The sequence below is a fragment of the Hevea brasiliensis genome, chromosome 11 (genome assembly GCF_030052815.1).
Source record: "Hevea brasiliensis isolate MT/VB/25A 57/8 chromosome 11, ASM3005281v1, whole genome shotgun sequence".
NCBI lineage: Eukaryota > Viridiplantae > Streptophyta > Magnoliopsida > Malpighiales > Euphorbiaceae > Hevea > Hevea brasiliensis.
In genome coordinates this window covers 68353510-68362564 of record NC_079503.1, presented here as the reverse complement: position 1 = coordinate 68362564, position 9055 = coordinate 68353510, and positions in this window count along the sequence as shown.

Below are 9055 nucleotides of genomic sequence, written 5' to 3'. Positions count from 1 at the left end.
TCTAGGGTTCTAAAATTAATCTGATTAATTCTAAAATCTTAAATGGTAAATACAGATCCAAAAATATATTAAAAGTGTTTTAATATGTTGTTTATCATTGAAATCAAATAGATAAAAATAAATCTTGCATGAAGCATGTGACCCTAGGTGAAAATTTTTGGTATAAACTTGTTTTTTTCATGCTTTCACTCCTTCAATTGGTATCAGAGCCACTATATTTGCCATTTAGATTGTTGATTATATGATTTAATTGTGTGTTTTGATCATGAGATGATTTATCCATTGCTGGTTGCAATGGAGGTGTGGCGGCATGCTTGAAAAACACCATCAATGGTGCGCATGGTTTGGCTTCCATGGGTGGTTCAAGGTTTGGCTTTAATTATGCAATTGTTGTATGATCTAAGGCCTATTCTTTGACTAATTAAAGTGTTTAATTAGTAGTTTTAATCACACAATTAAATTATGATTCAAATCAGAATTTTAAAAATTATTTGAATGTGATTCAAATCTGAATTTTAAAAGTTGTTTGAATGTGATTCAAATCTGAATTTTTAAAGTTGTTTGAATCATATTCAAATCTGAATTTTTAAAGTTGTTTGAATAATATTCAGATTTGATTTTTTAAAAAATGTTTGAATGTGATTCAAATCTAATTTTTTAAGAAATGTTTGAATGTGATTCAAATCTGAATTTTTTAAGGTTGTTTGAATGTGATTCAAATATGAATTTTTAAATTTGTTTGAATGAGATTCAAATCTGAATTTTTAAATTTATTTGAATCATATTCAAATCTGGATTTTTAAGTTGAATATGAGATATTCAATTTAATTTAAGTATGTATATTTTATTTAATTGTTAAATAGGGATATGCATGATGGATGATCATGGACTATAAAAGACCAATGTGATTGGATTTATTTCTTTTATGTTTCTTTGGGATTGTAAATTAATTAATTTATTTTAATTTATTTTGGGCATGTATTATTAAGTTTGTAATAATTTTTGGGTTGTAATTTTATTTATTTAAGTTCTTGTAAATTCGCCTTGGTATGCTAAGGATTACTATTGGATTGTAAGTTCTTGTAATATTGGATTGCAAGAAGTTCAAGGAGGTCAAGAGCATTGGTAGGACCAGTGGGAGGAATTCAAGATCAAGTGTTGATTATGTACTCCTTCAGCAACTCTTGTAAAATGAATGAATGAAATGCACTTAGGAATGCCCTGATTCAATTCTTGGTGGCTCAGAATTGAATCCCTTAGAAAGTCCATGATCATACCATATTTATTTATTGTCCATGAATGAATGAGATGTATGTGAATGTATGCAGTATGTGATATAAGCATGCTAAATGAATAATGTGCAAAGTGAGACCTTAATAGTAATTAGGATGACCATAAAATCTTCCAAACAAATGATTAAGTTGAAAAATGCTATAATTAAAGTAATTATAACATGGGCCTTCCATTGAGGCAATTATTTTAAGAAATTTTAAATACTTACATAAGATGCAATTAATTACTTGCATAAGATGCAATTAATTTAAGAGATTTTCTTAAGAATAGTTGTTAAGCATGATATGTTGTAAATATGTAAATGGTTTGGTGGCCAATATTGGATGTACTTGAGGACATTAAAATTATTTGCATAATTATTGGCTCAATGGGATCAACTTAACTAATGCAAGATAAGTCAATAATGGATGTACCTGAGATTTTGAGCATTAGGGGCTAGGTAAAGGATTGAACATTACATGAGATGTGATGGGTAAGGAGTTGCTCACTTATAGTTTATTGTAAATCCAATAATGGATGTACCTAAGGATGATCAATAGAATTATAAGAATTCAATCACCCACTAGAAATCCATCCAACTAGGATTTCCGTTTTCTACTTTGGAAGTGTAGGATTCGCTAAGTTAGTGGGAGGACCAATTTGATTAAAAGACCATAATCATTTTGGTTAATTACATGATACATTTACTAATTAATCTGGTTATTTTCTACAGTTAATTTTCTGATAATAATGAGCACAGAACAACCACCACCATCCAATATCCTTGTAAGCATACTTAATCGCAATAGGTTGATAGGACCTAATCTCTCTGATTGGCTAAGAAATTTGAAACTTGTCCTGAACCTTGAACATATAGGATATGTTCTAGACTCAAATGTTCCTGGTTCCTTACCTCCAGAGGCCACCCAAGAGGAACATGAAACTTTGGATAAGTGGAAGGAGCATGTTATGAGAGCTAAGTGTTACATGCTTGCTTCTATGAGTAATGGGTTACAGAAGCAGCATGAGAACATGCAGAGTGTGAGTGAGATCCTCCTTCACCTACAAGAGTTATATGGTGAGCACAGCAGGAACGCTATGTATGAGATATATAGGCAGCTGTTCTGCATGAGGATGTCTGAGGGACAGAATGTTGGGGATCATGTCCACAAGATGATTCGGCTGATTGAGCAGTTGGAACATCTTGACTTCAACATGGATTTCCAACTACAGATGGATTTGATCCTTCAGTCCCTTCCTGAGTCTTTTGGGAATTTTGTGACAAATTTCCATATGACTAAACAGGAATGCACCTTGGCTAGTTTACTCAACATGCTGGTTATTACCCAAAAGAATATACCAGGCAATAAAGGAAAAGAGGTAGCTTTGATGATTGCATCTTCTTCTACTGGAAAGTCCAACAAGAAGAAGGGTAATAAGAAAAAGAAACCTTAGATTCCTGGTCCTTCTAAGAAAATAGCTAAACAGAAAGGGAAGACTAAAGCTGATGGAGGCAAAAGAAAGTGTTTCCACTGCCAGAAGGATGGGCACTGGAAAAGGAACTGCCCAGAGTATCTTGTAACACCCCTAAGTTCGGTAGTGCGTTCTGCTGTTCCGGTGACCAGTGCTGTCCGGACAGCTAGGATGCCTAGAACTACACTTCAATGTGAGTGAGGAGACATAAAATAATGAAATACAAGAAAAGAAAATGCAAGAAAAACAAAGGAAAAATCATAGCAAAGAAATGTAACCAAGTTAAGCGAGCCGGGAAACCTAGCGATGGGTGACCGCACCGGGAAGTCACGGCGTGGACCGTTGACTGGCCCTGGACTGCGGGGAACCCTGGAAAACATTTTTAGGACTTAAATAGAACCTTATTTGAAGAATAAATATCATTAGAAAGATCAAAGAAAAATTAAATAATTAGTACAAAGAAAAGTGAGAAATCGAAAAACAGACAAAACCCGGTAATACCGAAAAATCGGTAATGCCACCTGAACAAGGGCATTATGGTCATTTGACATCCCGAAGTGTGTTTTGACCTAAATGTCCATTAAAATAAATAATATTACACTTAGAAAATGAAATGAAAAGTTAATTTGGTGGTACCTAAAGTAAATAGCTAAAATCAAGGGTTTAATGTGGGATTAAGTGAAAGTTTAGCTTAAAATATGATTTAATTTTTTAGTGGACCACTAAGAACATTAAAATGATTAAATATACTTATAAGTGGGCAGATTATTCCCACTCAAAGGTCATCTTCCTCATTTGGATTCAAGTTGCCGAATTGAAGAAAATGGAAACCACCATGGCCATTTTTCATGCAAGCTCTCTTAACTCTCCATTTTCAACTCCAATCTCTTAGGTTCCTTCATGAAAAATGGTCTACACATCACAAGGAAGATATTGATACCAAATTTGAGAAGTTTGGTGAAGGTTTAGCAAGTTACAATTAAAGGTAAGTTTACATGTTTGAGAATTCCTTTGTTAAACTTTATGTTCATGTTATGGGTATTAGTTTTGTGAAGGAAATTTTAAAGTTTAAATAGTTATTGAGATAGCCATTTTTGGACAGCCATGGGGTCACGCATTTAGTGATTTATTATGCATATAATTGATGAGAAATAATGTTGATCATGGTGATTTAATATCCTAGTGAATTATTTCACATATATATGTTGATTTATGCACTTGGATGGGAATTGGTAAATTGTAGGGCACTTTGATGTTGGAGGACAATTTTTGGCAGCTTGGAAAACTTGAGTAAATGTATGTACTCATGGAAGTGTAGGCAGAATATTGACCTAGAAGGATTGATGGATATGTATGGAGATTGATATTGTAAAGTGTATATAAGATTTGTAATGGTTAGGTGTGTATGTAATGGTACTTAGAACTTGTAAATATGAATTATATTTGGTGTGTTGAGGGTAATTGTAATCTGCCCAAAGTAGTGTTAAGGTAAAGTAGAATATGCTTTTGGTAATGTACCAAAACAGATTGGTAGGGAAGTGAACAAATTGCAAGGTAAATGTGTGTTTGAATTGGGATTTGAAAGACATATAGAGGGCAGTGTGCAAATAGACCAATAAGTTTAAATGTGTAACCTCAATTGGTATGAGACCAATTGGAGGTGAAACTAGGCACAAAATTTGCCAACTTTCATTGAGAAAACATACCAAAATTCTGCTTGCAAGGTGACCTAAGAAAATGACCAATTCGGATTAGGTGCAATTAGGACCTGAAAAATGACCAATTGGGCAGCAGTGAGTGTTTAGGCCATAACTCACTCAAACCAGGTCCAATTGACCTGAAATTTTGACCAAGAATAGTTAAGACCCATACCTACAAGTCTTATGAAGACACAAAAGCCCAGAAATGACCATAAGCAAGTCAAACAACTTGCACAAGTTCGGGTCCAGAAACTGGCCGAACCAGAGTTGACCAAATTGACCTAAAATTGACCTAAAATGGTACCATTTGACCAGCAGTAGTATAATGACCATAACTTGGTCTAATTAACTCGGATTGACCTAAAATTTTGCACCGCGGTCCATAAGACATAGATCTACAAGTTTGTAGTTTCGACTGAGACCCGAAAATCGAGGGAACTAGATCGTCCGGCTAGGTCAAACCAGTGTCCCGGAATCTAGCAATTTGCATTAAAATGCACTAAACAAGGAAATGACTTTGGTAAAACGTACCAAACCTAAAACCCTATCGAATGTGACATATTAACGACATTAAAACCTAATTTACCTAAAACGCAACGAGGGTCGGTATATTAGGTGATTAAGTGAATAATTGAGTTCAGTGCATTATTTACTAAACACCATCGATAGAGACAGTTTAATTTGGTACTGAAACACTTCAAATTGTGTTTCTCAGTTAACAAGGACTCAGCAAAAGGGAAAGAAATACTGAGTCAGGACCAGGAGACAAATATCAGAGGTTTGTGCACAACGGTTATTTCTTTTGAATTTTTCAATTGAAATAAATTATGACTATTGTACATTATTATTTTAAATTGTGTTTGTGCACAACTAGTTTTCAACAGATTTTGTTCTGAATAATATTTCATATGATAAATTGTATATTATTGTTTTAAATTGTAATTGTGCACAATATTTATTTCTTTTGAATTATTTTCAATTGAAATAAATTATGACTATTTGTATATTATTGTTTTAAATTGTGGAAATGTGTTTGGTGGACACTTATTGATTGAAAAACATTGTGAATGGTTTGAAACTGTGAAAAATTATTTGAATGATATTGATGGATACTTATTGATTGAAAAGCACTGTAAATGGTTTTTGTGGAAATTGAAGTGGATTACGAATTGTGTTGCCATTTTGTGAATGAAATTATAACTTTGGAAATTTATTGGATTCTTACGGATCATTTGAATAAAATGTTTGGAATTGCTTTGACTCGCAATTGGCATGACACTGATACTATTTCCTCCTCCATTAATGGGGTGAGTGTGATGATTCCTCCCTCATTGACTTATCAGTCTGGGGTGAGTATGATTGTGTTCCTCCCTCTTGACTTCCCAGTCTGAGGTAAGTATGGATGAGTTCTCATTATATAGCTAGCTTCCTCCCTCATTGATTTCGATTATTGGGGTGAGTATGTCTTGTCGTGGTGTACAACACGGCATATATGGAAAAATTTGTGTCATGACCTAAATTGTGTTATTGATTGGCAACATTGTATTATTCAGTTATTTGATCGAATTATGTTAATGATTTGCAAAACGATATTATTCAGTTATTTGATCGAGTTGTGTTATTGATTTGCAAAATGGTATTATTCAGTTATTTGATCAAATTGTGTATGAATTGGCAATACGGTATTCTTAAGCTATTTGACTAAATTGTGTTATTATGAATTTTGATAATTTGTGAATTGGAGTTTATATTCCTTATGACATTCATTGTCTTGAATTTAACTATGGTTTTAAGTATCCACTATTGATATGATTTATGAATTGTGATTTAAAATTTGTATTTGGTTAATGTTGTGCACCACTGAGACATTGTCTCAATGATAGCTTTATTCTATTGTCGCGCAGTAGAGAGACAGAGCGGCAGACTAGGTCATTAGTACCGCCAGCGAGAGATTTTGGGTATAGTGAGTATACCACATGTGGCATTTTGTACTGTAATGTATATTCACTGTATGTATATTTTGTTCTTGATTTTGAGCGATTGTAAATTTAAGTTGTCTGATAAAGTTGTAAAATAATTATGAGTTATTTGGCTTGTAAAAATTGTGTTATATTTTTGTATCTTAGTCTTTGAAAATCACTGTGGATTTGACTTGAGAAATGTGTTGTGTTGATAAAAATGTTGGAGTTGAGATTTGAAAATATATTGAAGTGCTTTTTACAGGTTTTCTGAAGAACTGTTTTGTCCAAAATACAAATGGCACTTTGCCAAAATTTTTACAGATATTCCAAATAAATCAAATGAGTTAGTTATTTCACTTCAGTTCACCAAAGTCTTTCACACCTGTAAATAGTGCTCACCACTGTAAAAGAAGTAAGAAAAGTTTTTAAAATCCCTTGTAGTGTATTTAATGGATTATCAGTAGACGGAGTTGGTAATTCATTAGGTATACTATGGGATCATGTTATGCCTTACAGAGGGGTAGGGTGTGACATATCTTGCTTCTCTGAAGGACAAGAAGGATAGACCTTCGAAAGGTATGTCCATATCTTGTTATTTAGATTCTGATGATACTCATAGTTCATCTACAGCTTGGGTTTTAGATACTGATGCCAGTTCTCACATTTCTAATGATATGCAGGAACTAGCAAATAGTAGCAGCTTGCGTTCTCAAGATGTTAGAGTCCGGATTGGCAATGGCTCAATTGTTGAAGCTTTAGCCATAGGATCTAAATCTTTTTACATGTTTGGACATGTTTTGTGTTTGGATAATATTTTATATGTACCTGATACTTTTAAGAACATTATTTCTATATCTAGTTTGACTGGAAATGGCTATGAATTTCAGTTCACAGATGATGTTTGCAATATTTATTTTGGAAATAAATATGTTGGTTCGGGTTATATGAATGATGGTCTTTATTATTTGGATAATAATGAAAACACAAAATGAATGCAAGTGATCTAAATGAATGCAATGCCATAGTGAAAATCAACTCAAGTTCAAAATATATTTGGCACTTAAGGTTATGTCATGTTGCAGAAGATAGGATTACAAAATTGGAAAAAATGGGGATTCTATTCTCATTGGGCTCTAAGCCTACTCCAACTTGTGAATCTTGCCTTTAGGGAAAAATGACTAGATCACCCTTTGTTGGACAAGGGCTAAGAGCTGAAAATATTTTGGAGCTGATACATAGTGATGTATGTGGTCCATTTAAAGATATGGCTAGAGGGGGCTTTCATTATTTTATTACCTTTGCTGATGATACATCAAGGTTTGGGTATTTGTATTTGATGAAATACAAACATGAATCCTTTGAAAAGTTCAAAGAATTTAAATTTGAAGTAGAAAATCAAACAGGAAAGAGTATTAAAGCTCTTCGATCAGATCGTGGAGGAGAATATTTGAGTACTGAATTTGATGAATATTTGAGAGAGCATGGCATTGTTTCCCAGCTGACTCCTCCAGGAACGCCACAGCTGAATGGTGTATCTGAAAGGAGAAATCGTACCTTATTGGATATGGTACGTAGTATGATGAGCTATACTGATATGCCAATCTCCTTTTGGGGATTTGCATTAGAATCAGCTTTGTATATTCTGAATAGGATTCCATCAAAATCAGTTTCTTCCACACCTTATGAGATATGGCATGGAAGAAAACCAAGTCTTAAGCATGTTAAGATTTGGGGTTGTCCAGCTTATATCAAAAAGCTGAACACTGATAAATTTGAAACCAGATCAGGAAAGGGTCGATTTGTTGGATATCCAAAGGATAGTTTTGGATATTATTTGCCTACATCACAAAAGGTTGTGGTGAGTAGAGATGCCACATTTCTTGAACAACAGTTTGTTCAAGAAGGAGGCAAAGAAAGGCAAATAGAGTTGGAATTAGAGAATTTTGACCAACCAACAGATCAGATGGATATAGATCCATCTAGTCAACCTACACCCGTTAATGAAACATCTACAGCTATTCCTCGTAGAGCAACCAAGGTATCTCATCCACCAGTGAGATATGGTTTCCTTCATGAAGAAGAACAAGAGTTGTCTACTCATGAAGAAGTAGATCATGGAGATGATCCACTTACCTATGAAGAAGCTATATCAGATATAGACTCTTCAAAATGGATTGATGCTATGAAATCTAAAATTGATTCCATGTATAAGAATCAAGTTTGGGATCTTTTTGACCCACTTGAAAGTATTGTACCTATAAGGAACAAATGGGTTTTCAAGAAGAAATTTGGTTCTGATGGAAAGGTAGAGACCTATAAGGCAAGGCTAGTAGCGAAAGGGTTTCACCAAAGGCAAGGAATTGACTATGAGGAGACTTTCTCGCCTGTTGCCATGCTTAAATCAATTAGGATTCTATTGGCAATAGCTGCATACTATGATTATGAGATTTGGCAGATGGATGTCAAAACAGCTTTTCTCAATGGATACATTGATGAAAACATTTTCATGGAACAACCTAGGGGTTTTGAATCCCAAGATGGTTCTAAGGTATGCAAGCTAAAGCGATCCATTTATGGATTGAAACAAGCTTCGAGGAGTTGGAACATCCGTTTTGATGAAGCCATTAAATCCTTTGGTTTTATCAAAAA